This window comes from Erinaceus europaeus, chromosome 3 (assembly GCF_950295315.1).
Source record: "Erinaceus europaeus chromosome 3, mEriEur2.1, whole genome shotgun sequence".
NCBI lineage: Eukaryota > Metazoa > Chordata > Mammalia > Eulipotyphla > Erinaceidae > Erinaceus > Erinaceus europaeus.
The window spans coordinates 112,685,582-112,708,853 of NC_080164.1; the positions used below are offsets into that span (position 1 = coordinate 112,685,582).

At 41.6% G+C, this 23,272-nt stretch overlaps 1 protein-coding gene across 1 annotated transcript in view; it reads left to right on the plus strand.

The window, feature by feature from the left end:
• SNCA (synuclein alpha) overlaps positions 1 to 23,272 on the plus strand; it is a 363,343-nt gene that overhangs the window by 181,338 nt on the left and 158,733 nt on the right. The window lies entirely within an intron of this gene.

The following is a 23,272-nucleotide window of genomic DNA, read 5'->3' on the forward strand; positions in this document are numbered from 1 at the left end:
ATACAAAAACTCCACTGAGACATCCATATCTGCTGAAATCTCTATGTGTTGACTGGCTTCTAAGTCCTCAATTCAATTTTTACCTCTCTGTGTCATTTGAGTATGACCTTCAGAGCGGCAAGTTAGTTCTTTGTCTTTGCTGGAGGAATTTATTCATTCCCTGTATTTGACCTTGTTGCTGTCACCTTGTGTTACGTGTTTTTCTTGTTCAAGTTTGAACATCACTTTAAAAAGGTTTCTGGAGCTAACCAACTTGAATATTTTTTTCTTTAATACGTGAACCTTTCTATATCTTTTGCTATTTATTGTGCTGAATTTGGATATGTATTTCAGTCCATTTTTCCATAAATGTCAAGGGCTAATGACTAGTTGGCTAAGGAGTTGACTGAGCAGGTAGAATACATGCCATACGCTGTGCTCATGGCCAGCCTCTATCCTTGGCAAACAGTGACGGTGTGATGGAGCTAGGCTCTGGTCTGTCTTTACACCTCACTATTAAAAAAAATAAAATAAACCTTTTGACAAAGAATTCATGATTTTGAGCTCTGATGTGATTAAGGTTCAGGGCAGCAAAATAGGAAGAGTATGATGGATGGTCCAGGTGAATCCAGTGGAATCACAAAGGCCCCTCAGAGTAAAAGCAGGACACAGGAGAGAAGTCCAGATAATAAGATGCAAGAAAGATTCAACACACTGGCTTTTTAAGAAATACACTATTTTATTTCATGAGGGAGAGCGATACAGAGAAAGAACCAGAACCCTGCTCAGCTCTAGTTTATAGCGGTTCTGAGGATTGGATCTGGGACATTAGAACCTCAGGCAGGAAAGCCTTTTGCAGAACCATTATGCTGTCTCCCCAGCCTGCTTTATTGGCTTTGAATTTGCAAAATGGAGCCCTAGGAAAGGAATGCATAAGGCTCTTTAGAAACTAGCATAGTTAATTTTTCCACTGAAGGCTCCAGAAAGGAATGTTATTCTCACTAACTCCTGGATTTTAGTCTCCTGAGACGATGTCAGATCTGATTACTAAGATAGTATATTGGCACTGCTTGGGTCAACATGGTTAATTTTCCAAAACAGATATATGAAGAAGATGTATATATTTATGAGCTGAGATGGTAGAAATCTGTTTATTGGCTGCAGAGAGTTTTGTTGGGCATAGGATCTGGTAGAGTGGACCCTCATTGTTTTTTTTTTTTTTTTTTGGCATTTTCTCTTTTCTACACATGCATATGTTCTGGATGATCAACTATAGTCTTTCTTATTGACTTCCAAATTTATATCTCCAACTTAGAATCCTGTTGTGGATTTAGACTTCAGTGGTGGGTTTTTGTAACTAAAGATTGACATCTCCAATGAGGTATGCAATAGACATCTCAAGTATAATATGTTAAGATTTTAATCCCTAGTTTTTTTGACTACTCTTACCTCACCTACATCTCATTTTAATTTAAAATCACACTATCCTCAAATCTCTTTTTCTTCTTCTTTTCTTTTTTTTAATTATTTTTATTTATTTCCTTTTGTTGCCCTTGTCTTATTGTTGTAGTTATCGTTATTATTGATGTCCTCGTTGTTGGATAGAACAGAGAGAAATGGAGAGAGGAGGGGAAGTCAGAGAGGGGGAGAGAAAGATAGACACCTGCAGACCTGCTTCATCACCTGTGAAGTGACTCCCCTGCAGGTGGGGAGCCAGGGGCTTGAAAAGGGATCCTTACTCCAGTCCTTGCTCTTTGTGCTTTCTTTTGTTTTTTTTTAACCTCCAGGGTTATCTCTGGGACTTGGTGCCTGCACTATGAATCCAGTGCTCCTTGTGGCCATTTTTTTCCATTTTGTTGGCTAGGATAGAGAAATTGAGAGGGGTGGAGGAGATAGAAAGGGAGAGAAAAAGATAGACTCCTGCAGACCTGCTTCACTACTTATGACGAGGAATCCTTGTCTGGGTCCTTGTACTTCAACTATGTGTTCTTAACTGGGTATACCACCACCCAGCCTATTTTCAAATGTTTTACACAATATACTGAAGAATGTTTCACTCCTTATTTTTCTCATGACTCTTACAAATCTTGTTGGCCTCCAGGATTTATCTTATTTCCAATGCTTTCTTACTACTTCTGCTACTAGTGATGCCATCCTATTGCAAGTCATTATCACCTTATACCAAAATTATTGTAATAACCATTCTGTTAGGCAAGACCTTTCAGACTCACAGACCCTACATTGAGGAAGCAATAAACTCAGTGCGTTACAAAGTGTTAGAATATCTGCGAGATCAGACAGGACAGTTAAGATATTCCAGACATGGCTGGAATAGGCACCTGATCTTATACTCCAAGAAAAGGCATTGCTAACCAAGGCACCAAATAACAGGTGGCTATATGGTAACCTGACTTGCCTGCCCCAGTAAAATCTGCCTTTGGAGAATATGTAGCTGTCACTAGACGCAGAACATAACACAACATAACACAAAGAGAGGGAGAAGTACTCGACCTCTGCCTTCTTCTGGACTGTAGTGGATTGATGACTATGTTTTCTTGACCAAATTCAACTTGAAACCTACTAGGAAGAATGTCTGGGAAGTACACAAGGCAAGGATTAGACCTCTAATATATGGATTTTTAAAATGTTAATTTATTTTTAATTTTGTAAGTCAGAGTAAAATAGAGAGGGATGGGAAAAGAGAAAGAGCGACACCTACAGTTCTGTTCCAGCATTCATGAATCTTCCTCCCTGCAGTGGAGGCTGGGGAGTTGAACCTGGGGATTTGTACCTGGTAATGTGAGCACTCAGCCAGGTGTGCCAGCACCTGACCCCTAGTATATAAATTTGATTATTATAAAGAAGGCAGGAGCTTATGTCCTAGTTTGTTTTCTACCTTCTATTGTATAGCTAGCTGACATTACTCCTCACAACTCACCTGTTCTATTTCAACACAGGAGACAATTCAAAAATTATTTCAGACGTTAAAAAAATATTTCAGACAACTACCAGATGGTTTCACTAATACATGGAATCTAGAGATCTGATACACATGAACTTGGAAGCAACAAAACAGAAGCAAGTACACTCTAAGACTTGTGAGGATTCTGGTGGTTATCTTTGGGAGGTGGGAGAGCAAGGACTCAGAACTCTGGTGTTGGTTGTGGTATGGAACTATACACTGTTGTCTTATAATCTTGTACCATATTAATCACAAATGAAAAATTTTAAATTATATTTTATTACAGTAAAAATGAATCTCATTACAATAGCCTGTAATATCTTAGGGTCTGCCCCCTTTATGTTTTTTTAATTGATTTCTTATTTAAGAAAGGATAAATTAATAAAACCATAGAGTAGGAGGGGAAAAACTCCACACCATTCCCACCACACAATCTCTATATCCCATCCCCTCCCCTGATAGTTTTCTGATTCTCTATCCCTCTGGGAGCATGGACCCAGGGTCATTGAGGGTTGCAGAAGTTAAAGGTCTGGCTTCTGTAATTGCTTCCCCGCTGAACATGGACGTTGACTGGTGGGTCCATACTCCCAGTCTGCCTCTCTCTTTCCCTAGTAGGGTGGGTCTCTGGGGAAGCAGAGCTTCAGGATGCATTGGTGAGGTCTTCAGTCCAGGGAAGCCTGGCCGGCATCCTGATGGCATCTGGAACCTGGTGGCTGAAAAGAGAGTTAACATACAAAGCCAAACAAACTGTTGAGCAATCATGAACCCAAAGGTTGGAAGAGTGGAGAGGAAGTGTTGGGGGGGTCCTCACTGCAAACTCTAGTGTACTTCTGCTTTCAGGTATATATTTTGCAGTAGTTTATGGATACATGTGAACATATGCTCTCTTTCATAGAACATGGTCTATATCTAGGTTTTGGGACTTTGTTAGAAAGTGATCCACCTGGGATGGAATTAGAGAATACTATGAAAGGAAAGGTCTTGCCCAAATAATGAAGCTGAAGGGTTGTCATTCCATACCTGAAGTCTCTGGACACAGTCTGAGCTGAAGCATGTTGAGGTGGCAATCGTTGCGTTGATTAGGTTGAGATCAGCTGATGCAATATTATTTGATATGGATTGGGAGAGGCATATGGGAAAGTGGGCCCTATCCTAAGGTTCCTGGAGTGGGAGAAATATAGGCTCTATAGCGGAGATGTGAGGTTCCTGCTGTCTTAGGGTTCAAAAAGACAATGGATAGTTAATGTTATCATCATGTTATTTGGTAATTGGGTTAACTTTTTAAAGTCCTTTTGTTAGGGTTTGCTGAATAGTACCCAGTATCTTGTAAATAGCTGTGCCACTGGTTGCTTCTGATCTACTTGGTCTAGGCTTTTGAGAGAGTCAGCATATCAAATAAACAGACTATATATTAAGAAGACTCAGTCTGTGTTTTTTTAAATTTTTTTAATTAAGAAAGGATTAATTAACAAAACAATAGGGTAGGAGGGGTACAACTCCACACAATTCCCACCACCCAATCTCCATATCCCACCCCCTCCCCTGATAGCTTTCCCATTCTCTATCCCTCTGGGAGCATGGACCCAGGGTCATTGAGGGTTGCAGAAGTTAAAGGTCTGGCTTCTGTAATTGCTTCCCTGCTGAACATGGGCATTGACTGGTCGGTCCATGCTCCCAGTCTGCCTCTCTCTTTCCGTAGTAGGGTGTGTCTCTGGGGAAGCTGAGCTCCAGGACACATTGGTGGGGTCTTCAATCCAGGGAAGCCTGGCTAGCATCCTGATGGCATCTGGAACCTGGTGATTGAAAAGAGAGTTAACATACAAAGCCAAACAAATTGTTGAGCAATCATGGATCCAAAGCTTGAAATAGTGGAGAGGAAGTGTTAGGGAGGTACTCACTGCAAACTCTAGTGTATTTCTGCTTTCAGGTATATATTTTGCAGTAGTTTATAGATACGCGTGAACATAAACTCTCTCTCACAGAAACTGGTGTATATCTAGGTTATGGGACTTTGTTAGAAAGTGAACCACCTGAGATGAAATTAGAGTGTACTATAAAAGGAAAGGTCTCACCCGAGTAATGAAGCTGAAGGGTTGTCATTCCACACTTGAAGTCTCTGGACACAGTCTGAGGTGAAGCATGTTGAGGTGGCAATCGTTGCATTGGTTAGGTTGTGGTTGGCTGATGCAATATTATTTGATATGGATTGGGAGAGGCATACGGGAAAGTGGGCCCTATCCAAGGGTTCCAGGACTGGCGAAAGTAGGGGCTCTATAGTGGAGATGTGAGGTTCTTGCTGTCTTAGGGTTCAAAAAGACAATCGATAGTTAATGTTATCATCACATTATTTGGTAATTGGGTTAACTTTGAAAAGTCCTTTTGTTATGGTTTACTGTACAGTACCCAGTATCTTGTATATAGCTGTGCTATTGGGTGCTTCTAATCTACTTGGTCTAGGCTTTTGAGAGAGTCCGCATATCAAATACACAGCCTATATATTAAAAGGATTCAGTTTGTGTTTTGAGAAACTTTGAGACATACAATTGATTTTCCCCCTCTCATATTAATTAACTAGTGATTTATATGTCTACATTTTGCTAGGAGTGTACATAAACACCATTCCCACCGCCAAAAGACTGTGACCCATCCCTCCCACCCACTCCCACCGCCCACTGGCCCAGGAAGCTGCATGTCTACCCCTCACCACAGGGCTTTTACTTTGGTGCCCTACTTACAATTTGGTCAGGTCCTGCTTTTAGTTTCCCTTTCAGATCTTCTTAGTCAACTTCTGTTGATGAGTGGGATCATCCCATACTCATCTTTATCTTTCTGACTTAGCTCACTTAACATAATTCCTTCTAGCTCTGTCCAAGATGGGTCAGAGAAGGTGGGTTCATTGTTCTTGATGGCTGCATAGTATTCCATTGTGTATATATACCACAGCTTTCTCAGCCACTCATCTGTTGTTGGGCACCTGGGTTGCTTCCAGGTTTTAGCTAATATGAATTGTGCAGCTATGAACATAGGAGTACACACCTCTTTTTGATTGGGTGTTATGGAGTCCTTGGGGTAGAACCCCAGGAGAGGAATTACTGGATCATATGGAAGGTCCATGTCTAGCCTTCTGAGAGTTTTCCAGACTGCTCTCCACAGAGGCTGGACCAATTTACATTCCCACCAGCAATGTAAAAGGGTTCCTCTGTCCCCACATCCTCTCCAGCATTTGTTGCTGCTGTCCTTTTTGATGTATGCCATTCTTACAGGAGTGAGGTGGTATCTTAGTGTTGTCTTAATTTTCATTTCTCTGACAATCAGTGGCCTAGAGCAGTTTTTCATATGTTTGTTAGCCTTTTGGATCTCCTCTGTAGTGAGTGTTTTGTTCATATCCTCTGCCCAGTTTTGGATGGGGTCATTTGCTTTTTTGGTGTTAAGTTTGCTGAGCTCATTATATAATTTGGTGATTAGTTTCTTGTCTGATGTATGGCATGTGAAGATCTTCTCCCAATCTATGAGGGGTCTCTCTGTTTTTTTAATGGTTTCTTTGGATGTGCAGAAGCTTTTCAATTTGATGTATTCCCATTGGTTTGTTTCTGCTTTAGTCTTCCCTGCAATTGGGTTTTATTCATCAAAGATGTCCTTGAGGTGTAGGAAGGAAAGTGTTTTACCAATGTTTTCCTCTAAGTATTTGATTGTTTCTGGTCTGACATCTAGGTCTTTGATCCATTTGGAGTTGATTTTTGTTTCTGGTGAGATAAAGTGGCTCAATTTCATTCTTCTGCATGTTACAACCCAGATGTCCCAGCACCATTTATTGAAGATAGCCTCCTTTTTCCATTTAATCCTTTGGGCCCCCTTTTCAAAGATTCGATGTCCATAGGTGTGGGGATTTATTTTTGGGCTTTCCATTCTTTTCTACAAGTCTGTGTGCCTATTTTAGTTCCAGTACCATGCTGTTTTGATGATGATGGCTTTATAATATATTTTAAGGTCTGGGAGTGTGATGCCTCCATTTCTGTTTCTTTTTCTCAAGATGGTTTTGGCAATTCTAGGTGTCTTCATGTTCCAGATAAATGATTGTAGTGTTTGTTCTATTCTCTTAAAGAAGCTTGGTGGAACTTTGATGGGTATTGCATTAAATTTGTATATGACTCTGGGGAGACTATTCATTTTGATGATATTGATCCTTCCAATCCATGAGCATGGGATATCTTTCCATTTCTTGGTATTAGTTTCTATTTCCTTGAGTAGCGACTCATAGTTTTCAGCATACAAATCTTTCACTTCTTTGGTCAACTTTATTCCTAGGTATTTGATTGATTTTGCTGAAACAGTAAATGGGAGTGATTTCTGGATGTCTTCTTCTTCAGATTTAGTGTTTGCATAAAGAAATGCCACTGATTTTTGTACATTGATTTTGTGGCCTGATACCTTGCTATATTGCCTAACAACTTCCAGTAATTTTCTGCTGGATTCTTTACGTCTTTCTATGTATACTATCATATCATCTGCAAATAGTGAGTGCTTGACTTCTTCCCTTCCAATCTGTATTCCTTTGATTTCTTTCTCTTGCCTGATTGCTATGGCAAGAACTTCCAATACTATTTTGAAGAGTAATGGTGACAGTGGACAGCCCTGTCTAGTCCCCTATCTGAAGGGGAATGGAGCCTCCACAGAGGCTGGACCAACTTACATTCCCACCAGCAATGTAAAAGGGATCCTCTGTCCCCACATCCTCTCCAGCATTTGTTGCTGCTGTCCTTTTTGATGTATGCCATTCTTACAGGAGTGAGGTGGAATCTCAGTGTTGTCTTAATTTGCATTTCTCTGACAATCAGTGGCCTAGAGCAGTTTTTCATATGTTTGTTAGCCTTTTGGATCTCCTCTGTGGTGAATGTTTTGTTCATTTCCTCTGCCCATTTTTGGATGGGGTCATTTGCTTTTTTGGTGCTAAGTTTGCTGAACTCTATATATTTTGGTGATTAGTTTCTTGTCTGATGTATGGCATGTGACGATCTTCTCCCATTCTGTTAGGGGTCTCTCTATTTGTTTAATAGTTTCTTTGGATATACAGAAGCTTTTCAATTTGATGTAGTCCCATTGGTTTGTTTCTGCTTTAGTCTTCCTTGCAATTGGGTTTGATTCATCAAAGATGTCCTTGAGGTGTAGGTGGGAAAGTGTTTTACCAATGTTTTCCTCTAAGTATTTGATTGTTTCTGGTCTGACATCTAGGTCTTTGATCCATTTGGAGTTGATTTTTATTTCTGGTGAGATAAAGTGGTTCAATTTCATTCTTCTGCATATTACAACCCAGTTTTCCCAGCACCATTTATTGAAGAGAGCCTCTTTCTTCCATTTAATGCTTTGGGATCCCTTATCAAAAATTAGATGTCCATAGATGTGGGGCCCCTTTATGTTTTTGAACTAAACCATGTTCTGCACCCAAGCTCAATTCTTACCATGCATTTCTAATAATTTGCTAATTCTATCTTGCTAGTTGGTGCAAATCTCTTCCCTGATACATCTATATCTACTTGGTTTCCTCTCTCATCTGCATTACACCATGTTTATCTGTGACATCTTGTGGTTAAAGAGTGATCTCAGGCTCTTGCAATAACGTTTTGATAATAGTGTTAAAAAAATAAAAAGCCTGTCTTGTAAAGAAATGGACTTGAGAGATCTATGTTGTATTCTACCATTGGCAGGTGGTAGAGATTCTTTCATTATATTACACTATGCTAATTTCACTTATCTTTGTTATATTCTTCTATAATTTAGTATCTAATGAAAAGCTGTTATTGACGTAATAGCTCTAAAAATTCATGCATAGATAAATAGAAATTATAGGTGACACCCCAGAGTAGTTTTGTTGTAGATGATGTTCAATAAAAGTCACTTCATGGTTCAGTTCACCAAGTTAGTTTGAACACAATAACAATAGAGGAAACTACTGTGGACTAAAACAACAATTTCATTATTATACCGAAATAAATGCTCTCGAAATGAATCACCACCTTGACAGATTTTTCAACAAGAAACTAATCTAGCAGAACATTCCTGATGTTTTTCTCTCCAAAGAAATGTTATTAACTGCTGACTGAAGCATAGGTTTGTAAACTATTTTAGAATTATATTTCTTGTCTCTACAAAGTAGAAACATAAAAACAACACATGATTTAAAAGCAAAAACATGTTTCTAAATTTTCTTTTATTTGATAGGACACAGTGAACTTGAGAGGGGAAGGGTGTTGGTTGGGAGAGAAAGAGAGAGAGACCTGTAGTCCTGCTTCACCTCTTGTGAAGTTGAGTGCTTGAACTTGGGTCCTTGAACATGGTAACATGAGTGCTCAACCAGGTATGCCACACTCAACTGTCTTTAAAGTTTGGGGCTCCAGCAGACTGGGCTAGCTTCGCAGCAGTAAACAGAGACTTGAGGACACACGGCTGGGCCGGGAAGCTGTATTTTTTTATTCTCGAACAACGATTCATAAACTAACCCAAACTAATCACCACACAGATCTGTCCTGCATCCTTCTCCTCCAGCGGCCACGCCAAGAACTCCCAAACTCTGTAGTTGTTCCAGGGGTGGGGAGAAGGACGCCTGCGAAACTAGCAGGGGCCATACCACAGTCTCCCAGAGGCAGGGAGGAGGTGAGACCAAAACCAATGTGAAGCATACAACGATTCCCCCTTTTCTTTTTAACTAAATGACCATAGTATCAGGGGTGTGAGATGAACAGAAACCTATATCGTACAGGCTTTTTTTTTAAAAAAAAGAAACTGGCACAAACATGGAGGAACATGTAAGCGAGTAACAAGAACCAGTGTGCTGCCAAGCGAAGGCCTGAGGGGGACCTTTTTTTTTGCCTCTGAGGGGCGTTACTTGCCTTGACGGGCATTTTTTAGCATGGGGGGAGGGTGAGGCCTAGAGTCCCAAGGCAGCTGGCTGCAGTAAGTCTTTGAGAAACCCAGCAGCATAAAGGGAAGCTGCAAAGTGTCCAAGAGGTGTACTAGTGAGTCCGATAGAAATGCCAGTCCAAAGCAGATGTCCACGGAAGAATGCCAGGGGGTGGAACATTGTATGAGGAAGGTCAACTTCTGGAATTCTGCTTTTCTGTAGAGAACTTGACAGCTGCAATTTTTTACTATGAAACAAAACTTGTAGCAGGTTAGAAGTTTATCACAATTGATAACTCTATTACAATCATTAGCATAACCATAGCGCAATCTAACGTTTTTAATTGAGAAGGAATTTGAGAATTTTACATATCAATAAGTCTATTTAACCTTTTGTTACACCCATTCAAGATGGGGACACACCCTAGGTGTGCACAGGTTTTTTTTTTTAGACAAATATATTGATTTTTTAACTAATTTTTAACTCAGACTTTAAATGTAAGTTAATTTTACCTATATGAGAACTATGTTGAAAAACTTTTTCATTTAACCCTGTCTGGTAAGAATATAGCCTTAAAGTTACATTTTTAACCTTAAAGTTAATCTTTACCAAACTTTAAACACACACATAAACATGGTCTTTAATACACAAGGAGAGAAACCTTTGTTACGAAGACATGTCATTTTAAACACAAATTTAGATCTATACTTTCTCAGTTGTTGGGGGGGTCACCATCTAGAGGTGGCCTCCCACGCAGCTCCACTTCTAGGAATTGTAGGTTGCGATCTCTGGACGAATCTCTGTGTATTCTAGCTCGTCTGCCTTCAGACCCAAGTTTGGGATCTCGGCCAGGGGGCCCAGTTTCGGCAGGGAGCCTGCAGTCTCCAGGTAGTCTGGGATCTGTCCAGACTTCATAGCAGGAGGGCGGGCATGCCAGCCATGCAGAAGACGCGGGCCGAGGTGCCCCAGGGTGGCAACCATGATGGGCTGAAGCCTTGCCCGCCATGCCTGCTACCCTGCTCTCAGTGGCCGAGCAGCATGGAGGGAGCCTGCGCCCAATGCCCGTGCCACACGGCGGAAAGCCGGCTCATGCAGGCTGGCGTTGGGCGGAAACCACCGAGTGGTCCAGAGATAAATGTTCCAGAAACAGCGAAACAGTCTCATGAAGAAAGGGCAGAGGCCTTTGGAGATCTCTTCACAAGCAGAAGAGAAGGCCATAGTGCATAGGTAGCCAAATTGTCTTCACTTATCTGAGAGATGCGCAGGTCAGGTCCACGTGGGCGCCATTTGTCGTTAAAGTTCGGGGCTCCAGCAGGCTGGGCTAGCTTTGCTGTGGTAAACAGAGACTTGGGGACACACGGCTAGGCCGGGAAGCTGTATTTCTTTATTCACAAACAACGATTCATAAACTAACCCTAACTAATCACCACACAGATCTGTCCTGCATCCTTCTCCTCCGGTGGCTGTGCCAAGAACTCCTGAACTCTGTAGGGGTTCCAGGGGCAGGGAGAAGGGCACCCGTGAAACTAGCAGGGGCCATACCACAATCTCCCAGAGGCAGCGGGGGGGGGGGGGGGGGTGTGTGTGTGAGACCAAAACCAATGTGAAGCATACAACACTCAGCATTGTACAAAACATTTTTAATTAAAAGAAATCTGACAAAACGGAAATCGACTTGTAGGCACATGTCTCCCTCATACCTGCTCCATAGCATGGAGCTAGTCTCCTATGTGAAAATGATGGTAGCTGAATCACTGTCTTCCATGGCCAACAGTTTTTCCAGGTTGGTATGTACTCAATCCATCTTCATGGCAGTGTCAACTGAAGTCATTTACAAAGTGGCCACCATTTTACTCCCTTTCTTTTTTTTTAATTTATTTTTTATTTAAGAAAGGATAAATTAACAAAAACATAGGATAGGAGGGGTACAACTTCACACCATTCCCACCACACAATCTCCATATCCCATCCCCTCCCCTGATAGCTTTCTGATTCTCTATCCCTCTGGGAGCATGGACACAGGGTCATTATGGGTTGCAGAAGGTGGAAGGTCTGGCTTCTGTAATTGCTTCCCCGCTGAACATGGACGTTGACTGGTGGGTCCATACTCCCAGTCTGCCTCTCTCTTTCCCTAGTAGGGTGGGTCTCTGGGGAAGCAGAGCTCCAGGATGCATTGGTGAGGTCTTCAGTCCAGGGAAGCCTGGCCGGCATCCTGATGGCATCTGGAACCTGGTGGCTGAAAAGAGAGTTAACATACAAAGCCAAACAAATTGTTGAGCAATCATGGACCCAAAGCTTGGAATAGTGGAGAAGAAGTGTTGGGGGGGTCCTCACTACAAACACTAGTGTACTTTTGCTTTCAGGTATACATTTTGCAGTAGTTTATGGATACGTGTGAACATATACTCTCTCTCACAGAACCTGCTGTATATCTAGGTTTTGGGACTTCGTTAGAAAGTGAACCACCTGAGATGGAATTAGAGAATACTCTGAAAGGAAATGAAGTAATGAAGGGTAATGAAGCTGAAGTAATGAATCTGAAGGGTTGCCATTCCACACCTTAAGCCAACATCACCCTGATACCAAAAGCAGATAGGATCAAAACAAAAAAGGAAAACTACAGACCAATATCTATGATGAACACAGATGCCAAAATATTAAACAAGATCTTGGCCAACCAGATACAGCAGCACATCAAAAAAATTGTTCATCACTCCCTTTCAATGTGTCTTTTGGTCCCTCTCCCACAAGATGGAGGCTACATCCTCACCTCTGTAGCTAGACAGGTCTAGTGGAGAAACCGTTAAGCCACATTACAAAGAAGTACAAATCAGTGCCGAGAAATAGGTATGCCACACACCTCCCTCAAATGAAGACACTCATCCATTGTTATTTGAAATGGCAAAGAAAGAAATTGAATCGAGATGTTACATGAGTCTCTTAAAAAAAAAAAAAACAGGGAGAAGAAAGGGATTGTATTTAAGGAGAGAGTCAAGTAGATCTAAAACAAGCTTACAACAGCATGTATCCACCAAAATTTGGTTTGATTGATATAGAAACTGACCTGAAATTTAGATAATAAGAATTGGGAAAAAAAAAGAAAAGAAAAGATTTCTACAACAAAGCACAAAAAGACAATGTCCAGTCACAGGAGACAGAGAGAATCCTATCTCAGGAAATAAGTTGCATTACCCTGGGAAGAGTATATGGGGTGGGGAGGGGATGGAAGGGTGTCAAAACACCTGGCACCCCAATCCTATGATCCCCAATAGTGGAAGTGAGCCCCTTGAATCTCTACATTGATGAGCAGAGTTCAGGAAAGTTCAAACAAAAGGGAAACTGAAACCCTCCCTCATCACATCAGTGAGCAGACTTGAATACTCATTCAAAGCAGCAATGCCGGTTGAGCACAGATGGACTCACAGAAGTAATCTATGCTCCCTCCCTTCTAGGCTTAGAATGGAGGCAGAAGCCTCCAGGTGGGAACCAGGGCACTGCCAGAGACCATCTTGGAGACCTCCTAGAACTTTGCCCACAATAGAAATTCTGGACGCCATATTACAACACACATCCCCTGCAAATAGAGCCTGATGGGAAGTTTCTGAAGATAATCCCACCTGCCCCCAACAGGTCTCAAAGCCAGTTGGGGACCAAGACACAGCTCTCGAAGATAGCTTACTCCTGCAGACAAACAGGTTAGGCCTCTTCACACCTGCCTATCAACCAACAAGCCACATCCCTACAGCCAACAAGCTACCCGAAGATCATTGGGTCCCCCTGCTCGCTATGCTAACTTGGCAAACCATGAACAGGTGACTATGTTTTTAAAAATATTTTATTTAGGGGCCAGGTGGTGGCATACCTGGTTAAGTGCTCACATTACAGTGTGCAAGGACCTGGGTTCAAGCCCCTGGTCCTCACATGGAGGGGGAAAGCTTCACTAGTGGTGAAGCAGGGCTGCAAGTGTATCTCTGTCTCTTTCCCTCTGTATCTCTCCTTTTTCAATTTCTGTCTTCTCTATCTAATAATAAATAAATAAAAAGATTTTAATTTTTTCTAAAAATATGTCTTTTATTTATTGGCTAGAGACAGAAAGTAAGAGAGAATGGGGAGATACAAAAGGACAGAAGGCTAAAGAAAAAAAAAATTCCTAACATGATTATTAAATTTTTTAAATTATTTATTTATTTAACCTTTTGTTGCCCTCGTTTTTTTTATTGTTGTTGTAGTTATTGTTGATGATGTTGTTGTTAGATAGGACAGAGAGAAATGGAGATAGGAGGGGAAGACAGAAATGAGGAGAGAAAGATAGACACCTGCAGGCCTGCTTCACTGCTTGTGAAGCGACTCCCCTGCAGGTGGGGAGCCAGGGGCTCGAAGTGGGATCCTTATGCTGGTCCTTGCACTTTGCGCAACATGCGCTTAACCCGCTGTGGTACCACCTGACTACCGATTATTGAACTTTTTAAAATTGATAATTAATAATTCATAAAAAGCAGTCACCCCCCCATCCTATGATTTTGTTAATGTCTCCTTTCTTAAATAATGAAAAAATTAAATTAAAAAAAGAATTATATTCTGCAAAAAAAAAAAAAACAGTCACAAGGGGAGCCGGCAGAAGTGCAGCGGGTTAAGCGAGCGTGCTACAAAGTGCAAGGACCAGTATAAGAATCCTGGTTCAATCCCCCGGCTCCCCACCTTCAGGGGAGTCACTTCACAGGTGTTGAAGCAGGTCTGCAGGTGTCTGTCTTTCTCTCCCTCTCTCTGTCTTCCCCTCATCTCTCTATTTCTCTCTGTCCTATCCAACAACAGCAATGACAACAATAATAGTAACTACAACAATAAAACAACAATGGCAACAAAAAGGGAAAATAAGTAATATTTTTAATAAAAGCTATCACACTGAGTTGTACTTCACCCTCAGTTCTATTACTAGTTTTTCCTTAGAAGCATCAATTATAATAAATTCAATTTTGAACACACATTTCTAAATTTTCATTTTTTATTACTTTTATTTATTTATTGGATAGAGATAGCCAGAAATCAAGGGAGTAGGGGGAGACAGAGGGAAAGGAGACTTTAATCTCAGGAAGTTCAAAGCTTGTGCACTGAATAAACAGAAGCAAATAGTCTCAATCACTCTAGGCTACAAGCAGACCCTGCTCTACAGCAACCTGACCCTGCTTGCCAGGAGCTTTCCCTGTTACCAAGGTGCAGACTACAGTTGGCCCCAAAGTGACTATTACAATGTTCAAGGACCTAATCTTTACATGCTAGGGGGAAGTTTTACAAGTGGTGGAACAGCGCTGCAGCTCTCTGTCTCTCTCCCTCTCTGTCTCCCCCTACTCCCTCAATTTCTGGCTCCCTTTTTGTTCTGATTCAATCCTCCAAACCACTCACGACAACATAACTACCTCCATGTGTCCCTTTCCTTTTCCTTCTCTCTCTGAGTGCTAATGGAGCTGGAGTTCAGAGCCCTCTAATCTTCTTCCTATTACTTCCCCTTGCTGGGAGTATGGATCAAGGTTGGTTTTGGGGAGCAGAAGGTAGGAGTTCTGGATTCTCTAATTGCTTCTCCACAGAACATGGCCCTTGACAGGTCGATCCACACCCCCAAGCCTGTTTTTGTCTTTCCCTGCATGGGGAATTATTGATTAGTTGTACACAAGATAAAGTCTTCAAAATCCCACTTGTATCTGAAGCAGCAGTTGTATGGTATTAGATTCCATCTCCTATCTCAGAATGATGCTCACAGGTCCTTGGGTGTGCTCAGGCTCAGGGCAAAGTGCTGCACATTAGTCATGTGCACTGAGGCAAGCCTGCCTCCACAGGGGAAAACCTAGCTTGTCTTAATTAGCAACATTCTCAGTGTAGATAGTGTTTTCCAAGACTATAAAATAGTATAGTTGGACTTTCTGGTGCATCAGAACAACGAATATATAATATATAATACCCACAACTATATCACATACATATATACATACACACACTCAGTATTATCTCCCAAGGTGAATTTAGTTTTAGAGGAGGAGTTTTCCTTTGAGTTTATGGAGGTAGATAATCTGAAATATATCTGTGACTTTTGTCATTTGTGAGACTCAGTTTCACCCCCCACCCCCATATTGAATGAAGCTTTGTGCTTGGGTAGTGTGGTTTCTCTCCTCTATCACTCTGCCTGTCTGTCTCTATCTGAAGAAAAAAAAATCCAGCAATTTGTGTGAATTCTGTTCCATGAGAATGTGGTGTTCCTTTCTCAAAATGTGTTGCTTTCTTCTCCCCTCTGTATACAATCTAAACAGCCCTCTGAGGAGGAGGGAGGCCAAGGGTTTAGCAGCTGTAGACCTCCCTGTCACCCCTCTTTCCAGCCTTAGGTCCCTGCCTCTCTCAGTTACTATCCTTTTATGAGGTAGCTTCTAGAAGCTGTTCTTTCTTTTCTTCTCAGGTGCCAATTATTGACTTTTGTGGTCTGGCTTCGAGGCTCCACATTCGGCACATGCTCTACTTAGTAGGACATGATAACAAAGAAATTGAGCAGATTTTGTCTTTCATTTTGTCTGATTTTACTTTTTATTTAGTGCTTTTTCATTGCCACCTGGGTTATTGCTGTGACTCACTGCCTGCACAAGGAATCCATCATTCCCAGTGGGCCATTTTTTTGTATTCTTTATTTAGTTTATTTCTCTTTAGAGAATGTGAGAGAGGAAGAAGAGAAGGAGAAACAACAGAAAGACACCTGCAGACCTGCTTCCCTGCTAATGAAGCTCACCACTGAAGGTGGGAACTGGGGCTCAAACCCAGGTCCTTGCACATGGCACCATGTGTGCTCAACCAGGTTTACCACCACCCAGCCCTCTTGTCTGACTTTTTTTTTAATACATATTTCACTCGGGGGTTAATAGTTTATAGTGCAGTTGATGAGACATAGACAGGATCTCTCTTTTCCCCGGGATAAGTGTATGGGAGATGCTTGCACCCCCAATCTTGGGTGCCCTCCCCAACATTTTGTCTGATTTGTAAAAGTCAAACTATTTTTCAGGTATCTCTAATGTCCAGGAAGATGCTTCCCAACCCTTAAGCTTCAGTGATTGGACCTGAGAAGAGAAGTCTCTGAACTTACAGTGAATGGGTACTTTTTTGTGCAGTATCCCAGGCACAAAGTGCAGAGGATAGAAAGACTGTCCCTAGCACTACATGCAACACGTGTCAGCACCCTGACACAACTGTTCTTGCTGTTTTGTTTGCTAATGTGGGAAGACCCAGACCCAACCTCAGGTTCCGTGCTCATCAGCCACCTTCTCAGTTTCCTTCCTCCCTGGACACAGCCATAGTTCTGAGTGAGGGAGACTTGCTCTTATTTTTTTTTTTCTTCTTATTTTGCATGTTTAAAGCATTTGCTGTAATTCTTTATTTTTAGGCTGTATTTTTTTCCTAAGGGTATATCAATTTATTTCTTCTCTTTCTCCTAAATCAAGCAAAGTTGTTGGCTTTACTTCCTTCCTCCTACCCAACCAATCTGTTATTGTTAACAAGTACTTTAGTTAATCAATCTTAGTAACTTATTATTTTAAAAGAGACTGATTTATTTATGTATGCATCTGTTTAGTAGGAGAGAGACTATTCCAGCACATTTACTTCAGAGGATTGAACCTGGGAATTCACATGTGCAAGTCCTGCACTCTACCTTCTGAAACACATCCAGGACTTTACTGTTTGATTAGGCAATAGATAGTCAATACTTCATTAAATTTGAGAGAATATAAGCAGATGTGCTTCTTAAAGAAGATGCATATGTTTCTGACATGAAAAGATGCTCAACATAGCCAGTCACCAAGCCACCATTAGATAATGCCCCAAACTTATTAAAATGTCTACTCAGATCTTTGGAAGCAGTGACAAAATCTTACCTTAATTTCAAGTGCAGTTCTTAGCGATTTAGCATAATATTCTCACCTCACTAGATATCATTTCATTCTCTCCTTCCATGTATTTTGTTACATTAACAATTTTAATCTTCACATGTAATAAATAATGACATGCTAATTTTTATTCAAAACTTTAGTAAACTAGTAAGAGGTTGGGATTAATATATTGTTAGCATCTAAGTGTGATAGTATAAACATTTTATTTTCTCCTTAGTTACATTCGCATATAACCAGTATTGCATGGTATTCTTTCTAATGATATCTTAATGCACTTTGTTAAATATTATATAATAGTGCCGGCATGCTATCCAGGTGAGCTATTTTGCCAACCCTTAAGAAACTCTTTATCTCCCTTTCTTCTTTATCCTCTTTTTGCTTCTTTTCTTTTCTATTGTTTTTTACTTGTTAGGAAAGAGAAACACTGAGAAGGGAGGGGAAGATAGAAAGAAAGAGAAAGAGAGGCCAGGTACACTTGGTTAAGTGGTCACATTACAGTGCACAAAGACCAGGATTTAAGCCCCTGATCCCCATCTGCAGGGGAAATGCTTCATAAGTGGTGAAAAAGGACTGCAAATACCTCTCTCCCTCTCTCCTTCCCTAGCTCCCCCTTCCCTCTAGATTTCTCCCTATCATATCAAATAAAATAAATTAAATTTAAAAAGTAATTTTTTTAAAGAGTAAGTGAAAGAGAGACGACTACAGTCCTACTTCACCTCCTGCAGGCGGAGACCTGGTCATTGCACATGGTAACACGTGTACTCAATCTGGTGTACCACCACCCAACCCTCTTAACAAACTCTTTCACATAATTTTTGACTGATACTCAGAGAATATATGTTCATGCATCAATAACCAACCCCCATAGATTTCTCTTAAATTCTTGAGTGTTGGTATGAGATAGAGCCATACACTCTAGTAAAGATATTTTATAGTTTACTGTGTGAGTGTGAAAGAGTACACTGGAATATAAAATATTAAACCAACAATGGAAGTTCAGTGACTGTTTTTTTTTTTTCCTGAATGGATGATAGTATTGTAAAGCAAGCTCACCTGAGTAATTGAGTTAGAAACTGTATCATGGGAGTCGGTCAGTAGCATAATGGGTTAAGCGCAGGTTAAGCAATGATGGATGAAACATCCATCATTGACATCAGCCGCTGCAGGACCCCCCAGCCTAAGTAGGGAGCAATTTTCCTTTGGTCTCAGTCTCCAGCATTCCCTGCTCCTTGCACACACACCTGCCCTGGACAAAGCTCACTGCACCTGCTGCATTCCACTGCTTCTGTCGGGGAACATAACATGGCTTGGGGAATCCCTGTGCCACCCCTCCCCACTTCCCTCTGACTTCTCATTAAGGGACCTGGGAGGGCTCCCCTGGCCTTAAAAGGGGCCCAAGCCCCACATTCTGACATGCCCCACTTTACTAGCAGCCCGTGTAGCTCTCACCTACTTCTCTTTCCCTAGGTTTAGCAGTTCCTGTTGGGTTACAGAAGGGAAGGCATGAAGCGTCCACACCTCTCACGCCTCTGCTTCTCCTCTAGGCCTCATTGTCCCCTTTCCCCACAGAGGCACTAATAATATCCATTTTTGTAGATAGCTAGTAGGCATATTTTAGTTGTATTCCAAAGGGCCTGTGGCTATACTAGTTTTTTTTTTTTTTCTTTTTCCTGAGCCTGAAATCTGATATTCAGGTGGATCTAAGTTATTGTCTGGGGAGATGATGTCATGGCTGGAAAAGGACCAGAAATCTGGATCAGGGAAGAGAGTAGCTCCCTAATATGGGAAAGGGGTATAAATATTGTTGACTGTAAACCCCATAGATTTGGTTTGGTCTGGGGCCCATATTCAGCTTAGGAGCCTATGTGACCTCTGCATCCCTGTAGATCTGAGCCCACATTCTTTGGTCATGAGTAGGAACATTTCAGGCTGCCCCAATATCGACCCATCTACCACAAGAAACCCCCCCCACACCCATCACACAGCAATTTCCCAGCGAATGAAAGAAGTAGCTTAGTTGTTGATACCAATATTATTCTATGTACAGCTTCAGTAGGTGTCAGTACCCAGAACAACATCTGCATGTTAGTGACTGTGTGTTCTGTGGCTTCCTTGACATCTTGGGGAAGAGCAGCCCTTGTCATCAGAAACACACAGAGGCATGGGGAGACAGCATGGTGTTTCTGTAAAAGATGTTCACACCTGAGGCTACAGGATCGCAGGTTCAATCCCCAGCACCACCATCAGCCAGAGCTGAGTAATGCTCTGGTTAAAACTAAATGAGCTAGTAAATAAAAGAAGAAGAAAGAGAAACATCAGTATGTAGGTAGGTGTTATTGTATCATTTGGATAAATGTTAGTAAATCAAAGAAAAATAAAGAGAAACATGAATGTGCAGGTGGCACGCAGGTCCCAGGCTTGCTCCCATGCGGCACCTGCTGGTGGCTCTGGTGACAGTGACTTGGCCATGTGGTCCAGCACACCTGGGAGCCCTTCACAAAGCAGCTGCCCTGGCACCTATAGCAATGACTGAGCCAAGACAGACAGTGGGGGACAGATTTATTTACTTATACATCAGTCTCCAGAGAGAAAGTGCCACTTTTTTTTGAGGGGGGGTGATGCCCTGGCAATTCTTCACACACCAGTCAGCAATCTGGAACATCCCTGGGCCTATATTTTGCCATATCAGCAGGGTCTGCTGAAGGCAGCTGGGCTGGAGATGAAATGTTAGAGGCGATTTTCAAAGGTTTGGTCAAGGACAGAGAAAACTATTTCTGCTGGGTTTCTTCCCCATAGTACATGAGCCAACCTGCAGCTTTAACATTTTTCCAGGTTACCTATAACAGAACATGCCACAAGGAGACTCATTTTGAATTAAATTCTGTAGATCAAGGTTGAGAACAGTGCATGACTCACAGCTCTATGTGCCCCTTATGACTAAAAGTAGTGGGAAAAAAATGCCATTGGAGTCTCATTTCTTTTCTTCAGTGTTAGTGGAGAGCTGTAATATGCTGTGGTTCCACCAAGTGAATACAGTTTTCAGAATCTTACCAAATCCATACTGTCAGGCTGGAGTAGTGACTCTGCTTGTGGACTCTGAGATAGAATCTTACCAAATCCATGACTAGGTGAGTGATGAAGGAACGCTCCATTTCTCTTTATGGGATTATCTTTACAATTTTTAAAATGGAAGGGAAGAAGTAAATGTATCATAGACTTTTAAATACCACAGGACTCTTTCAAGTCATTTTCCAGCTATTCCATCACAGGCATTTCCTGTGACTAAAGGGAAAATTCTTCTTTTCTTGTCCCATCCCAGTCCAGCTTCTCTCCCCTTTCACTTCCCTCCCTTCATTCCTTCAAAGGACTCCTTTCCACCCTCCCTCTCTCTCTTTCCCTTTTTTTAATGCCACATTCTCTCTTGTTAAATTATATATTTTTTACTTATTATAGGGTAGAGACAGAGAGAAATTGAGAGGGTAGAGGGAGATAGAGAGGGAGAGAGACAGAGAAACACCTGCAGCCCTGCTTCACCACTCATAATTCCTTACAATTTGACAATTTGTTTCTTGTCCTCTCCTCCCTCTTCTTCTCCCTTCTCTCTCTCCTTTTCCCTCTCCCTTTTCTCCCTCTTTTTTCCTTTTACAAGTCCCTTTATTTTTATTCTCTAAGCAGAATCCCGTGCAATTCCATGTACTTTGTCCTACGAGGCACAGTTTCACCCTGTGTAGACTGCAGAGTAATCTTCCATTGTGCATATAACCCCGTGAGGTCTTTATTCAGCCTAGTGTCTATGGGCATCTAGGTTGGTGTCATGTCTCTGCTGTTGTGTATAGTGCAACCATGATCATAGTGGCTGCGTATATCCTTTGGAAATGTACCTGGAAGTGGTTTTGATGTGTTGTAAGATATTTCTATGTTCATTTGTTTGAGGACTCTCTGTACTGTTTTCTGTAGGGACTGCACCCATCTACATTCCCAGCAGTTATGTGCCAGAGCTCTTTTCCCTCCACATTGTCGCCTGTGAAATTGTGCCAGCAGCCAAGGGGCTGCTCTATTGCTGTAGGCCATTCTTATGGGTGTGAGGTGGATTCTCAGTGTACCACACCCCATACATCCCACAGCACTTAGCCACTGCCTGCCTTGGGGTCAGGTTCACTTTCTTCTCTTTTATATTAACTTTGATTTGTTTATTTCTTTATTCTATTCAACAGGAGAGAGAGAAATTGAGATGGAAGCAGGGGGCAGAGAGAGGAAAAGAGATACCTATAGCCCTGCTTCACCACTAGTGAAGCTTTCCTCCTGGAGGTGGGGATCCAGGGGCTTGAACCTGGGTCCTCACACATTGTATCATGTGCAGTCAATCAAGTGCACCATCATACATCCCCAGATTCTCTTTTAATCACTTAACTCAGACTTATATCACCTTATATCTAAATGGGTGCCATCAACCTATTTTCCAGTTGAGGAAACTACGGTATCCACACCCTTGGTCAAAGTCTAGAAGTGGCAAATACATGGATCTCAGTGGCTGGCCTTTGCATTAAACAGTGTGCCCCCATCTGCCTGCCCCCCCCCCCATTTAAGAGAACTTTTTTATGACTTTTCTTCCAGAAGCTATGTTTAGGGTCTTATTTTCCCAAAACATAAAATGATACAAATAATTCTCCTGCAATACTTAGTATGAATTTTATGAAACATTTATAGGTTTGGGAAAGGAAGGGTGTCTAGAGGGAAATGAAGAACAAGAACAGAAGAGAAAAGTTAGGGGAGAGAGAGGGAGAGAGAGAGAGAGAGAGAGAGAGAGAGAGAGAGAGAGAAACTATGAAATGTACAGCAGGAAGATTTCAGTTACTCACAAAACTCTAGTCACATCCAAGGGCAGGATCCAAAGCTTGCTCTAAATGCTTCTATCATCTTAAAGCCCAGTGAAAAAATACTAATAAGGGTGCTGGGTGGTGGCACACCTGGTTGAGTGCACATGTTACAGTGTGCAAGGAACCTGGGTTCGAGGTCCCAGTCCCCACCTTCAGGGGGAAAGCTTCACGAGTGGTGAAGCAGGGCTGCAGGTGTCTCTCTTTCTCCCTCTGTATCTCCCTCTACCCTCTTATCTATCCAATGAAGATAATAAAAAATTTAACAATAAGCAAGATTATTCCCTATAGAATGATTTTCTATGCTCTACTTGTAGATGAGTTTGATTTGTTCCAGAATTATATTCTCAAGAATTCAGAAGAAGTGTGACCTAACCTTCTCTCTTCTATATCCTTTGAAAAGCCTTTTCTTCAAATTATTATTGAAATCTAGTAAACACTATGATGTGGTCAAATCCAGGTAGTAACATTAAGTGGAAGCTATGTCCCTCTTAATGTCATCCCTTGAATGTGGTCTGATGTTATTTGAATATCAACAGGGAAATTCATTTTCCTGTTTGCAATATCTGGTTGCAGAAGTACATAGTTTCCCTAGGTACTTGGTTGGTAGGACAATAACCCTGAAGAACTGGGTATATGGATC